This window comes from Ixodes scapularis, unplaced genomic scaffold (genome assembly GCF_016920785.2).
Source record: "Ixodes scapularis isolate PalLabHiFi unplaced genomic scaffold, ASM1692078v2 PGA_scaffold1__304_contigs__length_218370807, whole genome shotgun sequence".
Taxonomy (NCBI): domain Eukaryota; kingdom Metazoa; phylum Arthropoda; class Arachnida; order Ixodida; family Ixodidae; genus Ixodes; species Ixodes scapularis.
The window spans coordinates 76,916,599-76,938,079 of NW_024609846.1; the positions used below are offsets into that span (position 1 = coordinate 76,916,599).

A 21,481-nucleotide genomic window follows, 5' to 3' on the forward strand; every position below is an offset into this window, starting at 1 on the left:
GAAGAAGTTAATAACTTAATTTTTAGTACTGTATTAACTGAAATAGCCAATCAGCGCTGTAATTAATTAATATCTTAGCCATTACCATCCAATCCGAAGCCAACTGGCCAGCCAGTCGCGCATGCGCACACGAGTCGAACCTCAATACAAGGTTCGTCGACCTTTCCACTAAAAGTTCGAAAAAGTCGAACCTGGTCGAACTCGAACCGCGGCCGGTTCGCGACACCCCTAGAGCCAACGCGAGTGTCGCTGTCGTCATGGCGTCCCAACTTCTGGCTTCGTTTGCTTCCGTGGACTGTCACCCTGGAGAGCGACCCGCAGCAGAACAAGCGTCTGCCTCACGTACCACAGCTGTTGGGACACCGCCAGGATCGCGACTGGCGACAAAATGCCTGCAAAATGCCACTTCTATGACGTCACCAGGCGGAAATCGAGGAAGCGCTTTTGTGGAAGCCCAGTGGCCCAGTTGGCCCGCTCGAGTCTCGGTGAACCGTTCCGGGCAAGAGTCGCGCTCGCTGTGAGATCCACCCGTGGTTCGAGTTAAGTATTTTAAAAGAATAATGAGCTATTTTTGGCATGTGCCAAAAACGCATGCATATGGCGGTAAATTATGTCGCATGGAGCGACAAGGTCCGAATATTAGACAAACATAAATGCACATTGCAAAAAAAAAAAAAAAAAAAAACTGAGTTTTTTTACTTTAAAGTTTGTCACATATTTCTCTTATGCAATTTGTTTTCGAGTTAAGCTCAAAATAAATGTTTACACAAGGAATATCACTAACACAAGGTCGGCAGAGAGAGCTTGACAAACGAGTTCTGCATGTAGGTGCAGCATATTGTGTGTGGCGCACGCGTAACCGGTACGTACTGCAGATGACACACTTGTTTTGCTTAAATATGCAAGGAATGTTTCATAAATCACAGCGTAAAAAAAAAAAAAAAAGTACAGCAGGAGCATGGTATGAATGATCGTATCATATCCCTTCTCTGCTACCTGATTACCCTAGCATGTCTTCGCTTTCCGAATGAAAAGAGAAATACCTCCAGCTTCGGTAGTTTCTAACATTTTTACAAATCGGTCCGATCTAATTAACTGCAGCTCCTGCGAGGCCAGTTTATTTCAAGCCACCTGCGTTTTCTTTTTTGCGACTTGCAATGAGAGTTGTTAAATATATGTACCCGTCTCGGCAAAATACGAGGAAAAAAAAGGGGGGGGGGAAGAATTGTGCCGGTGTTGTTTTAGAAAAGAGTTGAGCGGCAGAGCATTTTAAGAAGTTACATCAGTGGAAATTACAGAGAAGATGCAAGCGAGCTGGTGAACTTTAAAAACTGTAAAACACGAGAGGTAGGACAAAAAGGAGAAGAAAAAAAGGGTTGTTGTTGTCCTTTTGTTTCTTCTCCTTTTCGTCCTACGTCTCGGGTTTTACAATGTTGAGCATTTTAACTCGAGTTTTGCCGAACGCGCTGAAAAATCGTGCAGATCTTCTCTAGACGAAAACAACTTGCCGGTCACAAGCAAAAACATAGCAGGTCCCACCGAGATTTGAACTCGGATCGCTGGATTCAGAGTCCAGAGTGCTAACCATTACACCATGGGACCATACCTCCGATGCCGGGAATCGAACCCGAGCCTCCTGGGTGAAAGCCAGGTATCCTAGCCACTAGACCACATCGGACTGGATCTTCGGGAGCTTGATATTTCTTATGAAACTGCGTTAAAGAATCCTGTATTTGCCCCTTTTTTTTTACGCTATTCGGCTACGCAGAATATTTTATTTTTAATCAGACTGTACCCAAGCTCCGAAAGCTGATCGGTTGGCCTAAGCAATTTACGAGTATCCACGAGTATGTGTTCGTTTCTTTTTGCGTGAAGTGTGCGCTTTTCAGGAGAGATGGCAGCACGAGCGCTTCACTCCGCTAGGGAGGCTGTAGTGAGGGTGGGCGCAACTCAAAACCTGGAGAGCGTTTGCAATTTAATGGCGGCGCCTGAGGGAGAGGATTCGAGAAAGGATATGCGCCAGTGTTGCCTGCACGAGAGCAGGCGCCCGCTCTGTTGCAACTCTGTTGCTCCATGCGCCTTTCCTCCTCTCGCCTCCCATTGCAAGCAACGAGCGCCTTGGCGCAGCCTCTCTCGCTTCCTTCTCGCTCCGAGAATTGCAAACGTCGAGCGGAGAAAGCAAAGTTGCCAGACAAGCAGCAACGTCCAAGATGGCGGAATTTACCATTTTTCGCGTTAAAAAAATACTTAACCTATCGCAACAAAACTGGTGGCTATGGAAACGTAATCATTTATACCTTCTGTAAATTATTCAAGCACCTTAATGGGCTTTTACGACCCGAGTTAGGAAAGAAAACGACCCTTTGCCCCATAGACTCCCAGCAAAATTTAGCAATTAAATGGCGTCCATGTCCCGTGATCGCCGATCTAGCAGTTGCACCCACCCTCACTTGAGCCTCCCTACACTCCGCCACTCCGCGACTTCCCGACTTTCCCCTTCACTTTGCGCCCCTAACAAACCCATAGACACTGGCCTTTTTGTTATGAGTGTGTGTGGACGGCGATGCTGCGTTGCCTTCGCAAATTCATCGTTGCTGGACGCGACAACTCCACGATCGAAGTCTTCCAACGTGGGTGAACGGTAAGTGAGGCAATGTCCGTGCGATTTTTGCTTCCTTCTCTCGTCGCTACGACTAGCCGTTCCGCCGCCTTCGTGCCCGGAATCGAGTTGTCGCTCCTTTCAATCATGTCGCGTTGGACGCTCAAAGCCACGACAAATCGTCAATGCGTTCTGCGTCGGCCTTTCAATCTTGACGGTACGAAATGTTTCTTTGTAGGTGAATACGCGGTTGACGTTCCGTAGGGGTGCGATTTGCACCCACCGGACACACCGACCGCGCTTTGGGTGCTTTGGACCTTTGGACACGGGAGCGAGCTTATGTTTGGAAAACCGAGACCCACACAGCTCGTCAGTGAGACGTGCTGCTTTCCTTGTTTTGAAACTGAAAACGGACGCGTTGATCGATTTGCGCGCGACATGGTTTGCATGTTGAACACATTAGAGGACTCAATCTGCGGATGTCCATTGCCGTTGTTTCGCAATCGCGGCCGTCAATTGTTTGCACGTCGATCTTCACAATGCTTTCACGCGATCACCCATTTGCTCGAAAGGATCGCCGTGTGACTGACTGAAAGTTCGCTTGCTCGCGTTCTTATTTGTGTGTTTGTCTCGGTTATGCAGACATGCTCGGTTATAGAGACGTGTGATTGAAAAGCTCGTGCCATGTTTGGTGTCACCAAGCTAGGCCATATGGCCTCGCTCTACTAACGTTGGATGCGTGACTCACTTCCAAGCGTCCCCCTTCCCCATTTCTCGTTTTATTCTTATAAGTTATATCATACGGAGGTTCGTGAAAGCATTCTGTTCTTTTTTTTAATATTATTATAAATGGGCAGTGTGCCGGTTGCTTTCAGTGCCGTAATACGCGAGAGTTGGTTACAAGTACGTTTCCCTGTCGCAATGACTTCAATTATTTAAGTGGTGCCGCTAACAGTCCTCCTCCAGACATATTTATCTACGCCGGTCTGTGATACTAACGAGGAGAGATGGCGAGAACGCATAAAGCTTACTTAGTGGGGATGGAGCGCGTGTGTAACAAGGACTACAGCATCAATCGTCCCATCTCCCTGCGTCATTGTTCAGTTTTGAAGAGCTAAAATTGCGAGCGGTCGCTGCTTGGCTGCTTTGGACCTTTGGATAAGGGAGTGGCGGAAAGAGAGCTGTGAAAAAAACCAACGCGAACACCAAAAATAAAGTTACATTCTCGGACAAACCTCCCCCAGCTGGGACGCTGGTACTGCGATCAGGGGATGTCCAACTTTGGGAGTGTCTGTGTGGAGAGATAGCGGTCCACCTGGGATTGTGCTGCGTGGATGCTCATGTGCTTTGTCCTGCTTCAGGAGGTGTTTTCTTAATTATCTTCTCTCTTGGTCGGAGGGATGAGTGAAGTACACCATGGGCTGTTCCGTCCTCCGGACACATTTCGTCGCGCATTGGTGGCGTGCTCGAAACATTGGGGATGAAATAAGCATCATCACATATCGCCTCCTTTCCAGCCTCATTACGTTGTGAACTTGTCGTACAACGTTCAGTGGCGCGAGGAAAATGTCTGCGTGCATAGCTTCGACAGCGTTATGTCAGATTTCGTATTGTCCCTGTGGCGACCCGGGTATCCCGCCTGCTGTGATGCATTGAGATGCTGTCAACGCCGAAGCTCGCTTCGCGCTAGGGAGCGATGCCATAAGTCAATGACCTGTGGCCAATACATGGGGGAGCCGCACCAAATAGTGACCCGGCATTCACAGGCGCCGTCTGATGTGGCGACAGGTTAGAAGTTCAGGGGAAGCTCCTCCCACCCCTTTCCAGTTTAGCAGAGCGAACGCTGGAGGTCGCCTCTCCAGCCGAGATGTTTCGGTGGCACTTTCTTATGGTTTCCGTTCGTGACGTCATAACAAGAATTTTCTTCGCAGTGACGCCATGAGTTGTAATCTTGACCAATGACTAGTTCTGGTTCGATATTATGTCTGTGAAAATAGCATGTAAACATTGTGCTGATTCCCGTCGTTGAAAAAAAAAAAATTGATTACAATAAAGACGTTTGGCCAATTTATTTTCCTTATTTCACATACTATCATGTAGGACTATAATAGGTGTGGGTTAATAAATGATACATAAAAACAACTGTACAACACATCACCACTCATTGCGACCAAAGCGACGCTTTTGGTCGCGCACGACGCCAATAGAGCAACATGACGATTTATTCTTTCTGCTTTTATTGTGAACGATCAGAGAGTGCAGGCTCTGATTAGCTGCCTCAGATAAGGAATGCTATACTTCGTTTCATCTTAGGATGGACCGCAGCGGACCCTATACGAGCCAATCCAGCGACGTGTGATTGTTACGTGGCCTAGCTGAGGGAAGGGGGCAGTGGGGCGCCTAGTCACGGGAGGCTTTATGGTCGGTCTGCCTTGCGGCACACCCGACCCGGGGGAATAGCACGGAGCCTTGGGTTTCAATAATAACACACTACATTCACAAAAACGTAAAAAAAAAAAAGAAAAAAAAATACGGAGTGTGCAGGCGAGCTGGTGATAATTAATCATAATATAAAACCCGAGGCTGTTGTGCGGAAAGATAAACTTTCAGGTTGAAGGAAAAGACGATAGGGGAACGTCTCAGTCTCGGTTAATTTCATTTATTTTCTCGCTTTCACGGTTAGGAGGTAATTCGGTTGTTGTGTCCACAAAGGGTATCCGTAAAGAAGTCATTTCGAGACGTTCTCCTACTGTTGTCTTTTGCTTCGAGTTAACGTTTCTCAATTTTTTCTGCGCCACGATCTCGGGTCTTACATTACGACGAATAACAAAAGGGGCCTTGCTGCTGGGCCGTCAGCTTCCGAGTGTTCGCGCGCCACCTGTATATGGATGGATAATAACGACTGTACCCTTTATAACGGGTGGTAGCTTGCGCCACCTAGCCTATAAAACCAACAGCAAAAGCCTGATTTCCCTTTTCCGCCTTCCAAGCCAATGCGTTTCTGTTTACTATCACCAGGCCATAAAGGTGATCGCCAAGCAGACCTTTAAAGGATCGAAAAAAAAGAAAACCCATTAAAAACATCACTTTACTTTCGCCTTCTGCCTCTGGTCAAACCTTGACGGCGTCATCTGACATCAGACTCGCTGGGAGACGGGTTTAGGGAAGGAGTTTCAATTTTCCGTTCCCGCCTGTCCCCCGCTGTGCTATAGTTACGTGTACTTGGTTCAATTTTCCCTAGATGATTTTCTCCGACCTGTTCTATGTTGCCTATACTCTACTATAATCCACCCTTCTGCTGTGCCTTATCAAGGTGGCCTGACGCTCTTGGCCACCGTGCTAAACAAATACGGGGGTTCCCGAAAGAAATAAAATAAAGGTTAAGTAGGGTACGTTGTGGGGCTAGCTGGTTAGTTAAACGTATAAAATAGCGCAAAAAAGACAAGGACAAGCAGTATAAGGACAAGCGCTATTTCATATGTTTAACTAACATAAAATAAACTGCAGTGTTTTTTTTATTTTTTTTATTTCCGCAGCAATAAACTACGCATCGCCAGACGCTGTCTCTGCCCGCAGGCAGCGCTTCCGGTCCGGACCAGACCCCAAAGTTTCAGCCTCTAACCGTTATCTTCTTCAAAACTTCAATGCATTTTTTTTTTTTTTTTGACGGTAGAACGGTGGTTGACAGAACCCACGAATGGCGTCAACTACCGGGAACGAACCTCAATATCCCATTGAAGGTTTCGGGAAATCACTTCAAAAATTTTGCATTCCCGCTCGCGTTCATGCTTCCCATGCCAAATACGAGCGCCTGCGGTCTCCGGTCAGCGGGTTTTTGCCAGGACGCCCCCAACACGTCTTATATTCTTTCCTGCAGCCCCGTTTATCGAGGCTTTAATCCAACTTAATCTACAAAAGTAGTTCTCAATTAAATTGTACGAAACTATTGTTTTCTTTAAAAGCAACAACAAACGTTGTAAATTAGTATGTTATCTACAGCCCACTATCAGATGGTATGCTTTGACGCATACCTCACGTAAACCCACACGAATAGGAGAATGCGAAGCCTTTGATTCGAACGGTTTCTCTTGTCCAGCCTTAAAATTTTGTGACGATGGATTTCTTTTATTATCTTGTTTCCAGTGATATACGTACTGGCAAGCACGTTGATAGTACAAGCCACAATCTAAACATAAACGCTGCCGTGGTACGACTAAATGAACAGGTAGGTCACTGTTGATTGCGCGGTATTTGTCAAAAGTATCTTATCGCCAACGCACCAAGTTTTCTGAGAGTGCTCTGAACCCGTAAGGTGGCGCGAAGTTTCCATGAAAAAAAAAAAAAAAGGGCTGTGTGTATGTTTATACAGCCTAGAACTTGGTCTGCCTCACAGGGCCGACGAATCTCCCAGCTGTAGATGAGAAATTTAGCCAGTGCGGTACAACCGCTAGCCTGGGGTCTTTAACGTGCATCACGCAGTAGTGATACACGACCGCACGCCGGTACGATGCTCATCCAGATCGAAAGGGGCAGGGGTGGGGCTCGAACCCAGGATCCCTGGGTTCTGCAAAGTTTTCATGAATATAACACGGAGAGCGTTTCATGGTGTAGGCCAAGGGTCTCAAACACGTGGCTCACGGGCCGCGGGCCAGATATTCGCGGGCCGCATGCGACCCGCGAGCATCACGCGGATGCGAGCCCCGAGCGCTACATCCGTCGTAAATTGTCAATTCATTTCCGTTCGGAAAGAGGCTCTGCCCATATATTAGGGAGTTTTAGAATAACGTACGCAATTTTAGCGCACGCTAGCGCTAAATTTAGCGCTTGTATTCGCGCACACGACGCAAGAGAGTTTTAGAATAGCGTTTCTCCGCCGCGACGCAAAAGCCCAAGCATCTCGCGCTTGTGACGCCACCAAGATACAGTAAAAAAAGTTATTTCACACACGAAATGCTGTAACTTTAGAAAAAAAACGAGTTTTTTGGTCCAGAGTAGCATTTCATTTTGTTTAAACATGAGAACGCGACGCGAGCGGTTGAGCGGTCGTGTCCGCTTGGTTGAGCGGTCGTGTCCGCTTGCGTCGTCTCGGCAAGAGAGGTCTCGTGTACTGACCTTCGCACATCATACCTTCGCCGTGAAATGTTCGCGCGTCGCAAGCATCAAATTGTCGGTAATCGCTGCCAAACCGAGTACAATGTCGTCCCGTATTGAAAATTGCAGTCGCGAGGATACCGCCGACGTCGCACTCACGACGCCGCCAAAGCAGCCGCCGTCATAATCCTGGAAGCCGCCATGTTTTTTTAACTGTGCTCGTCTTGGATTTAGCCAACCTCTCATCACGAATCCTCCTAGGACAAGCGCAAAGACTCTTTGCGTACGCACGCTATTTCCGAGAAATAGCGCACGCTAAAATTGCGCACGCAAAGCGCAAAACCTGGTTTGCGTTCGGAGCATGCGCAGTGGCGACGACGCTATTCTTTGCGTACGCAAAGCTTTAGCGTGCGCTATTCTAAAACTCCCTATTATGTTCATACGTTTTGCGCTATTCTGTTATTATTTAAACTGAGTAATGCTTCGTATAAATATTTGCTTCTCAGTCCTTTCTAACGAATTAACCGGAACGACAACACCGCTACTAGGCGACAAGAGCGAGGTCTCTATTCAAGGAAGCATCTCGAATTTGCGAACTCTCTCGCAACAAGAACCATTGCTAAAAATAAAGCTATGAGCTCGGTCTTCTAGCCGTCAAAAATACATTTATGCATGCTGCTATAAAAATCGACAGGAAAGCAAAAACTGTTTTATGAAGATATTTTTTTTCTGATTCCTGTTGAGCCTATAGTCAGTTATGCCACGGAGCAACGCAGTGTGCTTTCTCTCGTTCTGTTGAAAAAATTCCAGCACATTGGCATTTTAAATCTTGTCATCACATCAGATATGGGGTCAAAGTAGTCGGATAAGCAAATCAAGGGTGAAGATGTCACTTGCGAAACGGCGAGCTCATAAAGATCAGATGGCTCCGAGGCGAGAGCGCTGGCCTACGGATCCCCAGGTGGCGGGTTCGAATCCCGGCCGAGGTGCCCGCAATATGACGGAGGCTTGTTGCGGAGAAGGCGCCGTTTAACCGAGCTTTCAGTTGCATGTCGAAAGATCCCCAGGTGGTCGAAATTAATCCTCAGTCCTCCGCTGGGGCGTGCCAGATGCCCGTCGTTGGTTTGGCACGTAAAACCCCCAAATTTGACTCATAAAGATCAGAGAGCACATTCTCCCTCTTTAGAAAACTTCTGGGGTGTCGCTGGAAGTATCGGCTGCTTTGCAACCTGATGACACAGTTGCTGTCTTTTTTCCAAGAAAATTCTAGCCAGCCTGGCCCTCGATCTTTCAGGGGGTGAGCTATCTGGCCCCCACACTCGAATGAGTTTGAGACCCTTGGTGTAGACTGTTTACGCGACAGCTTCTGTTAAAGGCAAGAGGGAAGCAGCCGTGCCATATTTCTTGCTGTGCGCACGTTTGTACAAAGCTTACAGAGACAGTCTCGAGAATGGCGACGAGACGCTAGCGTCTGTAAGTTGTCATGGCATGATATAGCTTCTCCCAGACATTTCGAAACAACGAAGCCGAATGTCGAGTTTCGAACGCAAATTACGATTTTTTTTTTTTGTTTTTTAGTTGGAGGATTTAATTTGTTTAATATTGCAAATTACAGGCAGGGAGGATGCAGCGGCCGCAGAAATGTATTCCTCAAGTGCACTGTCGTCGGGTGGTAAAATAGGTAATTCGTTGTGAGAAAGATTAAAGACCTCGGCCGAAGGTCGCCTACTGTCTCCGCTGTAGATCAGAAACTTTGCCAGCGCAGTCATTAAGCCCCGTGCCCCCCACCCCTTGTCTTCCTCCCCCCCATCTTTTTTTAATATTTATTTCTGTATACGCACCGTTATTGGATCCTTATGTCGGGTGGTGCTAGTCGACGTAACTTGAACCCTGATAAGCGTTACCTCGTTCTTGGTTTATCTGCCTCCGTCGACCTTGTCCACGCGGAGCACTTTTCGGAAGCTGGGCAGTGTGCATCACGTGACCACCATCATCACCATCTTTATCCTTGTTTTGCTTTGGTGGCGCCATCCTTATGTGGAAAAGAGTACTTTTCTTAGAGACTACTGAAGGTACTGAATTTCATAGAAAAGTTTTCTATGAAATTCAGTACCTTCAGTAGTCTCTGAGTAAATGGCCATCAGCGACACTTTTTTTTTGTTAATTATTCGTATTTAGATTTTTTTTTTATCACCCTAAAGGAATCGAAGCGTTACCTTATATAAAGATTCCGTCAACGATTGGGAAACGTTGCGTTTGGTTTACGCACATGCGGCCGCTTTTATTCTTGACTTGTTTGGTAAAACCTATATTTGTTACTTTTGTTGTGTGTATGTGATTGTTGCGATGTAAATCACTCTGGCTGCGTTTCAAGAATATCTTTCAGAATTGCATGTCAAATTGTGTTCCCAGGAAAAAAAAAAAAAAGAAAACAAAAAGAAAAAAAGAAAACTCTTATTCAGTGGATGTTACGAGATGGGAATACATTTGAAGGGTAAAATCGAAGGGGCAGGGAAAGCTATTCGATTGAGTGGTTCCCTTCAGAAATAAAAGCAATGAGAAGCATGCTTACTTCATATATATGTGTGTTTCGAACGTGTCTAAAGACAACTGTTGTTTAACCTGTGGGAGAGTCACACAAGGGAGAAATCCAGCTCAAACAATGTCTGCACACTTTTTTTTTTTTTTTTTTTGTAAATTGGGTTGTGTGTATGTTTATACAGCCTAGAACTTGGTCTGCCTCAACGGGCGACTTGTCTCCCAGCTGTAGATGAGAAATTTAGCCAGTGCAGTACAACCGCTAGCCTGGGGGCTCCACGCAGTAGTGATACACGACCGCACGCCGGTACGATGCTCATCCAGATCGGAACGGGCAGGGGTGGAGATTGAACCCATGATTCTGGGTTCTGCAGCGCGAGCTTTCGCTAAACGTGCTCCGAGCTGGTGTGCGCTAGCCCACTCAGCCACCGATCCGCTAATATGATGCATCAACAGTGTGACCACGGGTTTAGTTTCGCTATGATGGAGTGTAGATAGCCTAAATTTGGCAGTGAATAGCGCGGAGGGGACGCTGGTTTTCTAATTTCCAATAACTGCTATAACATATTTAAACGATGGACAACAAATGTTCAGTTGAAATAAAACAGCTAAGATCAATATGCAAAAAAAAAAAAAAAGTTAATTACGAGGAATTAATTTTCCTTTATGAAGGGAAAAAAAAAAATGTTGCGGCAGCCTGACGAGGTTTTTTCTTCCTGACACACTTTGGCGGGAAAGCAACATCGTAAGAATAAACAGCAAAATAACAGTGGGTTTTATGTAAATATATGTTTAATTGTCACTTTTCATTAATATTTTGACGTCCGTTGTGGTCGCAACAACGGTATTTCGCAGAAATCATATCTCTATTTATTTTGAGAAAAAACCGTAGTTGTTGGTGAGTGTCTTTGTGTATGTGGGCTTAGGGCGACTTTTTTTTTTTTTCTTCTTTTCTTTGTTTTCCCCACTTTATTTTATGTAGCTTTCGCGGGAAGGACATATAGCAACACTGCTTCAGTTGCTTCAAGAAACGTCAACGCTCAAATTTATAGATGGGGCGAGCCACCGCCCACTTCAGAGTCGCGGTTTCTACCGTCCGTTCTTCTAGAGCGTCCCGTGATACAGACGAACAGAAATGCGTTTTTGCGCCTGCCTTTCATGTTTTTTTTGTTTGTTTTTTTTTCACTTCCCCTTTCTTCTGTTTAGAGGCATACTTTCCGCTTCAGTTTTCAATCGATAGATGGTCGTCCGTCGCCTCTGTCATCGATCGACATTTTAAGTGAGCCGCAAAGGTTTGGCAGGTGTTCAATTGAAGACGGTTCAAAGGGGCGTATCTCTTCTCGAAACCGTTTCGAAAGCACAAGAAAAAGAAAAGTGTTTAGTGTCTAACCTACTTACCGCTAATGAAAACCGTTCGATTCTCCTCTATCACTCCGCGAGTCAGTGTTCCAGTGTAGGGGTGTCGTATCTGCAAAATGTATAGACCTTTTTCGCAAGGGCACTGCCATCTTGAATTGACGTCACTTCCAGTATGGGCAAAAACATTGTTTTGCCGTCGCTACGCCAATAGAAGGCATTTAGGACATAAACGTAACCGTCACACATTCTCGTTTTGCCTCCCCTCTATTTTTTTACTATTTACAGGTTAAAACATTCTGATATTTTGTCGTCGCCCATACCGGATACGCCTACTTGGCGGTCGGGGGCGAGAGTAAGCGGAAAAGGTCTATAGTCAGCAAGCAGCACCATTAAAGAGGACATTAGAAGATAAAAGATGGTGCTGGTGTTTTAATGAGTGAACGGGAAACGGCCCATTGGGACTCTCTTATACGAAAAGGCACGTCTCAATTTGACGGCGTGGGCGACGTCGCTGGTCTTTTTTCTTTTGGCTGTTTTATTTCTGTTGCCGTTTCTATTGTACTCTCTCTCTCTCTCTCTCTTTTTCTCTCTAAAAAAAAAAAGTGGCTACAGAAACCACTATTATTGGTTGCAAGTCTATGAATTGTGATAGCATTCGTTATGTTTACCTCGTTTCGTTACGAGGCCATGGACGGCGTCTAAGGCGAGGTTAAGAACGACATTGGACGACGTCCAGGGCCTACAGCCCTAGAGGTCGTCCTAGACGTCGTTTTCACGTCGTCCTCGTCCATTTTTCGGCTCTATTTAGCGGGGAGACTTAAATGGTTTGTAGTTCCCGTGACGACAGGTCACGTGACATTAAATTTCCAGCTAAATTTAGCGGAGAAATTAGATAGGTGTATAGGTCATGTGCCGTCAATGTTTTGGCTAAATTTAGCGGGGATACTTCTCATTAGGAGACCAGAAGGGTCCTCGAAATTGGGGGTGGGGTTGCTGAAGAATGCTATCGCATTAAAAAACACTAAGGTTTCTGAGGTCACATCGAAGTTTTAAGCCTGGGTCACACTGCTTATACATCATACCAAGGACAGTCTTCAAACACGAGTCACCGCAATATCTGCGGTTCGAATGCCGCCTGCAAAGTTTTCGCCTCGAACTCATTGCCATGCGGCATTCGAAGCACGGATCTCGCGGGGACTCGCGTTCGAATCTGTTTGCAGACCATCTTTTGTATCATGTATAAGCAGTGTGACCTTAACTTTATGAATTGAAACTTTGGATTGGGCTAGTTGGTTCTTTGTGATCTACAGGATTAAAAAGCGCAAAAAAAAAAGAAAACAAACACAGACGAAGAAGAGACATACAACACGGACTGGCGCTAACTTTCAACTGATTTAACAGGGTGTCTAGCGACCGGGAAAACCGGGAATTGTCAAGAGAATTTTAACTACCGCGAAAAATCAGAATTGTCAGGGATATTGTCCAAAAGCGAACCCAGTCAGAGAAAATGAGCCGGAAACGCCTTCGAGTGCCATGAGCAAAGACTTGGGGACAGAAAAATAGGCAAATAAATTCTGCTTAGAGCGGAGCGCGGGCTCTGTTTACCCGATGTAGAGTATGCTACCCAATGCAAAGGGAACAGCCGACAAATCCAGTCTACGTCTTGGATTGGATTGAATTGAGGGCGCGACACTAGGCTGGATCCAGTTAGAGCTACTAGACATATAGTAACAAAAAGAAAAGCCGCAGACTCCAATCCAAGCCTTAAAGGGGCCCTGCAATCATATTTAAACGTCTACTTTTTTTGCGATTTCCACGTCTCTTGGGGTTCGGGCAAGCCAGCGGGCACGGGGAGAGTAACTAAATGTCAGTGCGTCATATTTTAGCCGGACGACGCGGAAACCTCCTCCACCTACGGGGGCGACCCGCGGTGCCGAAAGCGCGCGATATGTGAAGTCTTCGGTCCTGGGCTTACTACTGGTCAGAGTCGCCAAAAGGTTCTTTTTAGTCGAAATACACAATCTAAGTGGCGCGAGCCGTTTCAATTATTTATAAAAGTAGTTTTTGTTCGGTATTTTAGATCAGAAAAGAAACAAATGCAGGTTTAGACAGACAGTCACTTTGGGTGGAATATTACTTGAACAGCATGACTCGCATGTCGCCGCGCATAACACCTGAGTGTGAAATGCTTCCGCGCCTAGTAGAGATTCTTGTACTAATACTCAGTTCCTACCCTGCTACTGTGCCTCCGTTCCCACAAGGCGAGAGCTGCGCTCCATTGCAGACAGTTTCTGCCATGGCCTTGATACGGTGTGACCAACACCAACGCGAGCAAGCAATGTCCGTTCACGGGTCACATAAAGCTGTCGCTTTACAGTATATGACGATGTTCGAGGGAGTTCTTCGCATCAAAGAAGGCCAATCGATTGCATTTCACGATACGTTTGTGGCCTCCTGGACCGCTGCACTGCCTAGTGAAAAATCTTTTATCTGTAAGAAAATATTTGTGCAATAAAACGTATATGATCAAAGAAGATTATATAAGGTACAAGAACCTTATAAAAGCGTATAAGATGATAAAAGAATGTAGAAAAAACTGATAAGAAGTTTCTTATAACTTCTTATAGAATCTTATTTTGTTCTCATATGTTCTTATAGACTTTTCCAAAAAAGGAGCGTGTGGCCGGTTCCAATTTGAGTGATTGTGCGTATAACGCGTGCTTTGCGCGTCTTCCCTAAGCGACGAACACGCACGTGCTGGACTGTGAAGATCGCACGCTGGACTGTGATTTTGTAGACATTGCGAAAGTCTATAAGGGTCTTGGATACTTTTATATGATCTTATTTGATCGTATGCTTTATTGGACAAATGCATTTCTTATACACATAAGATTTTTTACTAGGGTAGCCGTGACTGCCAGTCTGTCGGGCTCTTCGAACGCTTGCCGAGCTGGTCCTGCAGTATGCATCGTCGCTGCATTGCCACCACGATTACTCGCTTGACGTCACCGGGTCTGTCCCTATGTTGTGTATTGTTGCCATTAATCAATCGATGAGGAGGGTTCTCGCGGCAGGGGCGCCCCCGGGGGAGCCTCCGACTGATTGGTGGCTCAGTGGCCTCGCTTCCCTCTGCACACAGTTCGACTTTAAGCGGACAGTGTGGTGGAAGCTACACGCGCTCGCCGGTCCAATCAGCCGCCTCCCTTCCATCGCCTGACCCCGCTGTGCGCGTGGGGCGGGAGTAGAGGAACCGTGGACGGGAGCCTGATCACGCGGAGAAAGACGTGCAACTGGCCCAATGAGCACGTAGCTTGCACCGCACTGCCAGCGTAGGTGTGACCGGGGTGTATAGCCATCGATTCGCCGACGTCGTGGTTAAGGCTCGGCCGACGAAGAAGGAGGCGGGAGGAGTGGGTGTATGCAAATTCGCAGAACCTCGTTTTATGCGAACCTCTATTATCGTTTCTCCCCCTGAAATAACAACAACAGCAGCAAGGACAAGGAAAGCGGCTCACTGGCGACTGCTTTCGTGGCGTTTATTATTGGCATACCGCGGAGGCAGCCGATGATTCGACGGAAGCTCAGGAGGTGCTTCTTGTTTTTCGGGGAATACGTTATTAGGAAGTTTCCGGAAATTCCGACTCTCGCTGGTCTCTCTCTTTCTCATTCGAGCGTGGCACGGCTGGTGCGCACTGGAGAGGCGGTGTACCTGCGCAGTGTGACCGGTGGAACGCAAAACCTCTCTTTCAATCTTTTCTTTTTTCTTCGCTTTCACCGAGTCGCGTAGTTACTTCTTCTTTTTTTTAATCCTATAGTTGCGCCTTTATTAATCAAACGTTCCACCGCTGAAGGTGGTTCATTATGGGTCCCCTTAATATATGAGAGAGAGAGGGAGGAGGGAGGAAGGGAGAGCTGCAGCCTTGGGCGATGCGATACATGATTCTTTCTAACCGCTCGCCTCGTTTGCCCCGACCTTGGCAACGAATGTTGGAGCATCGCGGTGTTGCGCACGTTCCTCCGAAACAGGAACGGAAGCTGGTTCCTCGTTCCTTCTCAACCTTGGAGCGAGTTCCCGTTACAAGTTCCAGGGGTCCCAAAGGAATTCGCGTTTTCGTCACATTTCTAAGATTAGAACGTGTCGTGACATTCACGTCACACTCGCGCATTTGAATGAAATATCGTGCCGGATAATCCGTAGATAAAACAGTGAGTAAGTGAAAGTACCCACATCGAACTCAGTCTCCGTATCGCCCCTATCACATTTGTTCCAGTTCATTGTTTAGACTACTGTAAAACCCTTACTGTTCGCGCGTTTTTCGTGAATTGAAAAATTCGCGAAATTTAAGGGTACGCCAAAATTTCGATCCTTAAGAGTTTCAAAACAGGCGCCTGGAATTCGCGAAATTGAATGGCCGCGAATATGTCCTCTGTGACCGATTCGCGAGAAATAGGAGCCGCGAAAGTAAAGGGTTTTACAATACCTCTCTATCACTTCCCCCCATCTTATGAACAAAGAGTTGAGATATTTGGCGCACACTGAAATGTTGTGTTTGAGACTCGTGCACTAATCATTCCAACCAGGTCTCTGTGCTTCGATGTCTCTGCGCGCACTCGTCAACTGCTCTTTCCATGCTGGTTCACGCGGCCCTCTTGGCGAAGCTGCGGCGGCTTGCATAAGCCTGGCGCTGCCTTTGCGCTGCCGTTATCTTGAGAAAAAAAAAAAAAAAAAAAAAAGGGGGTGGGGGGGGGGGGGGGATGGATGAAGCCGTCGCGATCCCGCTTGAAGATTGAGAACGGGTAGTTATTCCTGAGCAGGACCAGCTTATTCAAGTTGGTCCTGATTCTCAGTGTGCGGGAGCGCTCGATTGAACGCGGTAATCCGCAGAAACGGGCGACCGAGTTGGAAGAAGTGCGTCGTATCTAGGGATTTGTTTGCTTTTTTATCAGTCGTTAGTGGTGGCTGACTTGTGGCGTCTATTTGGGAAGGCTTAGGAATAACTAAAAAGTAAGATTTTTTTTTATTGTGACGTTTGTGTGGTGCTGCTGCGGATATCCAGTGTGTGCGTGTGGTGGAATGCGTAGTTTAGTTTGGTTTCTGCAATTTGCGGTGGTCGTTTTGTTTCACGTTCTGGGTTTGTTTCCGTCGGATTGACGCCGTTGAGGATCAGCTTTCGTCTTTATGAGTGAAAAAGAAGCAACTGGCGTGTGATGTCAAAGACTGCACTTCTAGGCTACAACAACAATAAACAACAACAACAACAATAATCTAAATCCCAAAACAAAAATACAGCAAGAACAAAACGGCATAAAATCTTTGTGTTATGTTGTCCATTGCTTCTCTTTATTTTTTTTTTACTCTCTAGGGTTTGGATTAGTCTCCAAACTTTTTGGCTGAGGGGCCGGATTAGCGATCTGTCGCAGTCCCGAGGGTCAGAAAAAAAAAAGTAAATAAAAAAAAAATTATATAAGCATTTAAACTTAGAAATTAATATTAAAGTATGAGAAAAATCCCAGATCGATTAACACTTGTACTTCAATTTGAAATTTAATATTTAGCTAATTACGACATACACAACACTTGTGGCCAAGAAAACTCGCCAGGCCTAAATGAAAGCGCTTGGGAACTTGGGCAGATTCCTGCAGCGCAAAAAAGCTAACGAGAATGAAAAAAAACTAATGCTGACAATATGCGATAGCCGCAGTGGTTGAAGTGCTGCGCCATTTGCGCCAAATTGCTCCATCAACGACAGTTTACTGCATCTTGCATCAAAGGGCCATTTTTGCTAAGAATTTCTCGACACCTGCGCCGAGATGGGCTGAAAGGCCGACGTACACTTCGCCTTTCCACTTTTGCCCGCCTTTTTACCTTGCCCCAACTGGGCTCCCCCTCGCAATTTAGGAGAGGGAAGCGCTAACCTTCCCTGCAGAAAACCGAGGTTGTATGTCCCGCTCATCCAGCTCCGAGATGCAGCACCAAAAGGAGCCCCCCGCCGTCAAAATAGTAGTCGGAGAGAGAAGGATGGGAAGGGTGGCAAGGAGGATTTTCACTCCGGTTGAAAAATAGCTTGCACGTCACCCTTAATATCCGTCCTTTTCAGAACTAGGCTGAATATGATCCTCAATATCCTTAAATGACAAACGCGCGTTTGTATGTCGAGCCTGATGGCTTTATTTTTCGTTTTAAACGACCGACTCTACCAAGCGCTCGAAGATTAGCCAGCGGAGAGCACGTGACATCCGGTGCAATCGTGACGTAGATTGTCTCAGGACGAGCAAAGCTGCAGCGAAGCTGACGTCGACAGGACGCCGTTCCAGCCACCGAAGCGGCGGAAGCACGGCAGCAATGGAGCCATTACAACTAACCGCAAAACTACTTTTGTACGAATTTTGAGTAAAGGGTGAATCTTCTATAATCTTGTAGAGGGACAATAGCGACGTCTGGGACACACAAAAGAAAGTCCCGGTGAGAGGGGGGTTACTCCTTCCCTCTTCTCCCGTGGTGGCCAGAGAGCTGGCGGGATGACGTCAGGTCACAGCGCATGCCCGGAAAGAGTTTCCGGTCAGCTCTCGGGCAACCGCAAGAGAAGAGGGGAAGAAATTCTCTTATCACGGGGACTCTCCTTTGTAGGTTCCGGGCTTCCACAAACGTCGCTATTCTCCCTCTAGAAGATTATCGAAGATTGCCACTCAAAATTCGTACGAAAGCATCTTTCCCCCCTCTCTCTTAACCGGTGGGTGGCATGGGGACGAGAGTACACGGGTGCCGCCATCTTGAAATATCGTCACTTCCAGTAGACCTTTTTCGTGTACTCTCGTCCCCAGCCACAATTTATACAACACCGTTATCAAGCCCCTCGTTAAATTTGTGGCCGTCTGTTCTACTATAGTGCGCTGTACGTCGATATGAAGTTTTGGGGTGCATTATAATTTATATGAAACAAAAAAAAATGTAAAGTGATCTTTTTTTTTTCTTTCTTTTTTTAGAGTGTGGTTAGCTCTGTTGGTAGAGCACTTGACTGGAATTGGAGAGGTCCCTGGTTCGAAACTGGGGCAAGGCGAAGTTTAGAGTGCAGCTTTCTGGCACCAGTTTCCGGCTTGAGCGGTGGCGGCGTAACCGTAAGGTCCCGTGACCCCGCCCCCTTGAGGGTTACGTGACCTCCATGACGTCGCGGGGGCTCCGTGACCTGGGGGGGGGGGGTCACGTGACCTCAGGGGGCCACGTGACCTCAGGGGGCCACGTGACCTCAGGGGGGTCACATGACCTCACGGGAGCCAACTTGGCTCCCATGGCGGAGTAGCAGGCAGGAAGAGGGAGGCAGGGTATACCCTCCCCTGAGTACCCTTTCCATCCTCCTCCTCAAGAGCTGCGCTCTAATTCGGCGTTGCAGGGAGTTGTAAACGGCTTTCATTTTTTTCGTTCGCTCACCAGTAACCTATAGCTGTGTTTGTCATTTGTCCCCTGGTTCCCCTTCTGCAGGGATGATTATCGCACTTCATGTAGTTGCAGAAACCTTAGTCAATATATAAGGAAGCTATGTGACCTTTCAACACACGCGCGGCGGGCAGCGCGTGTGTTGCGATGAAAGCCTTCTCCACGGCGAAGTGCGCAGCAGTCTGTAGGCGAGTCGTTTTCATCGCAACTCTGTGAAGCCTTCGCTCCCGCCCGTCATACTTCCAGCCACCATGTTTTAACAGACGATGAGTTCTTCATACCTGCCCACTGTTGCTAGAACTGAACTCTTCTGCACATAGTGTAGGATGGCGAAGGCGAACACATGCATGCCGTGACAAGGAATTGTAAACTGGAACGTTTGTCCGTTCGAAATATTTGTTGGTTTCTTTCGTTTTGCCTGTTGATGGCGGCAATGTGTTCTGTAGGGCTTGGAGTGGGCTTCGTCCCAACTTCCTTTGACATATCTGCACAGGAAACGGTTCGACAGAATCGTTTGTGGCTGCGTTAGCTGCTGCGTGAAACTTCGCGAATCGACGGTTTGGCAGTGGCCGTGTTTTCCCTATTCGCAATTTCCTAAACGGGCTAAAAATAGTGTACGAACGGAAATTGGGTGCTGAACGAGGGATGGTCTGTTTTCGTCGAATGGCCTTATTTCTGGTTCGTTTTTTTTTTGCTTTCTCGGCTTATTCACAGACTAGGTGCGAACAGTGCGGTAGCGTTGATAAACACACCTTTTGGTGTCAGGACGTAGGCAGCGTGCAAAAGAATTGATCGACAGTGCAACGCGTCGCAGACGACCGCGAAACATGGCCGCTGCGGCCTCTTCGTGATTGATCGGGTTTTACGAAGGACGCAGGTGGGCAAAGATGGCACTGGAGGAGAGCGGCAAATCATGTGCACTAAAATAAACCCAACGCAAAAAAAAAAAAGAAAAAAAAAGTGGAAGAAAAGCGTATACGGGGAACAGGCGCAAGGGGCGTGTTCGTTTTTCTGCGACGCATTGAATTTAGACATTTCCGTGAAATCCCAGAGAACCATCCTCACTTCCTCCGAAAGAAGCAGCTCTCTCCACCACCACCACCCGTTCACATCTTATCATAGCACCACTCCCTGGACACATGCACCCGATGCTGAATTTAGCACGACGCGCTCAACGTATTGCCTTTTTCACACGTTACACCGCCCGCACTCCTCATCGCACATACCTCTACACAGATGCCAGTACGACTGATACTCGCATGGCAATAGCGGTCACAGATCATCATTTCACTACAATACACACCGCCGTTCTTCCTCCCATGGACCTATGCTTGGCGGAACTACACGCCATTGCAGCGGCTATCACATATATTTCCTCAGGCTCTTTTGCCTCGTCTATTCCCATCATCTTCACCGACTCTATGGCCGCCTACCGGCGACTCATACACAACTCGCTTCCACTTGCCATCGCAGAACAATTAGAACGCGACCTACTATCACCCGGCCGTTGAGGTTGTTTGGATACCAGGTCATGGGGGCATGCCGGGCAACGAGAAAGCACACTTGCTCGCCCGCGAAACGCTTTACCGGGCACCCGATATCCCCAGATCTGCCCAGACGTTTCCCGTGGCCTTACCTTCCCTCGAGTCATATAGACGAGCCCGCCGAGTCTTTCCCCCCCCTTCACACTCACCTCACACGCCACCAAGGCACCATCCTGCGCAACGCCCAAAGTAACACTCTTCCCACCCCAGCCCGCATCCTCCTTCTACGAGGTCTACTTCCTGAGGATCCTCCCCCCTGCATCCACTGTGGCGACCGCCCAAATACACATCACATCTTATGGATCTGCCATCCCCCGCCTCCACCCCTCCCTAACCCCACCTCCCTGTGCGGGAAAATGGTGACTATTTGTATGTTATCTGAAAGCATGCGAGGACTCCTACTGATCCCCGATTGCTGGAGTTAGCGTTTCTTTTTACGTAAATTTTTAATTTGAGGTGTGTTCAATATGCATTAACTTTCACCCCTCCCTCTCTCTCTCTTTGTGCCTACCTCCAGTCAATCATCGCGAACGAGACACATGCGCGTCAAAACTGTCCGATCCGGCGTGCGAACTGTCGGGAAGATGGCTGCTCCAAATCGCCGCACAGGACGGTTCGCGACACATGGTTTCCGACGCGTCGTTGCGTCGCTGCGTTCAGCTCCGCCCAGTTTCGGGTGTCCCTCTACCAAATGGATGGATGGATGCTAATGGCTATATTTATAACGGGCGGTAGCTCGCGCCACCTAACCTAGAAAACTAAAATACTTCCCTCGCCCTTCTTGGTTTTTTTTTTTACTTTAAAACAAACATAATATTTTTATTACATTCTAATAAAGTGTGCGTGTGTGAAGATTTTCCGTGAGGCTTATTTTCTGCTCAACATCACTTAATCGCGAAGGACCGCAGCGGACCTTAA

At 47.2% G+C, this 21,481-nt stretch overlaps 1 protein-coding gene and 2 non-coding genes across 3 annotated transcripts in view; 1 reads left to right on the forward strand and 2 right to left on the reverse strand.

Moving 5' to 3' along the window:
• Positions 1-1,530: 1,530 nt before the first annotated feature.
• On the reverse strand, positions 1,531-1,602 carry Trnaq-cug. Its single transcript has one exon. It is a non-coding gene; the product is annotated as a tRNA-Gln (tRNA).
• Positions 1,603-1,606: 4 nt separating this feature from the next.
• On the reverse strand, positions 1,607-1,678 carry Trnae-uuc. Its single transcript has one exon. It is a non-coding gene; the product is annotated as a tRNA-Glu (tRNA).
• Positions 1,679-2,487: 809 nt separating this feature from the next.
• Positions 2,488-21,481, forward strand: part of LOC8033338 (D-glucuronyl C5-epimerase B) — a 94,382-nt gene continuing 75,388 nt past the window's right edge. The window contains exon 1 of the mRNA XM_029988122.4: positions 2,488-2,641. The gene's annotated coding sequence lies outside the window, so the exon portion shown is untranslated. The remainder of the gene's footprint in view (positions 2,642-21,481) is intronic.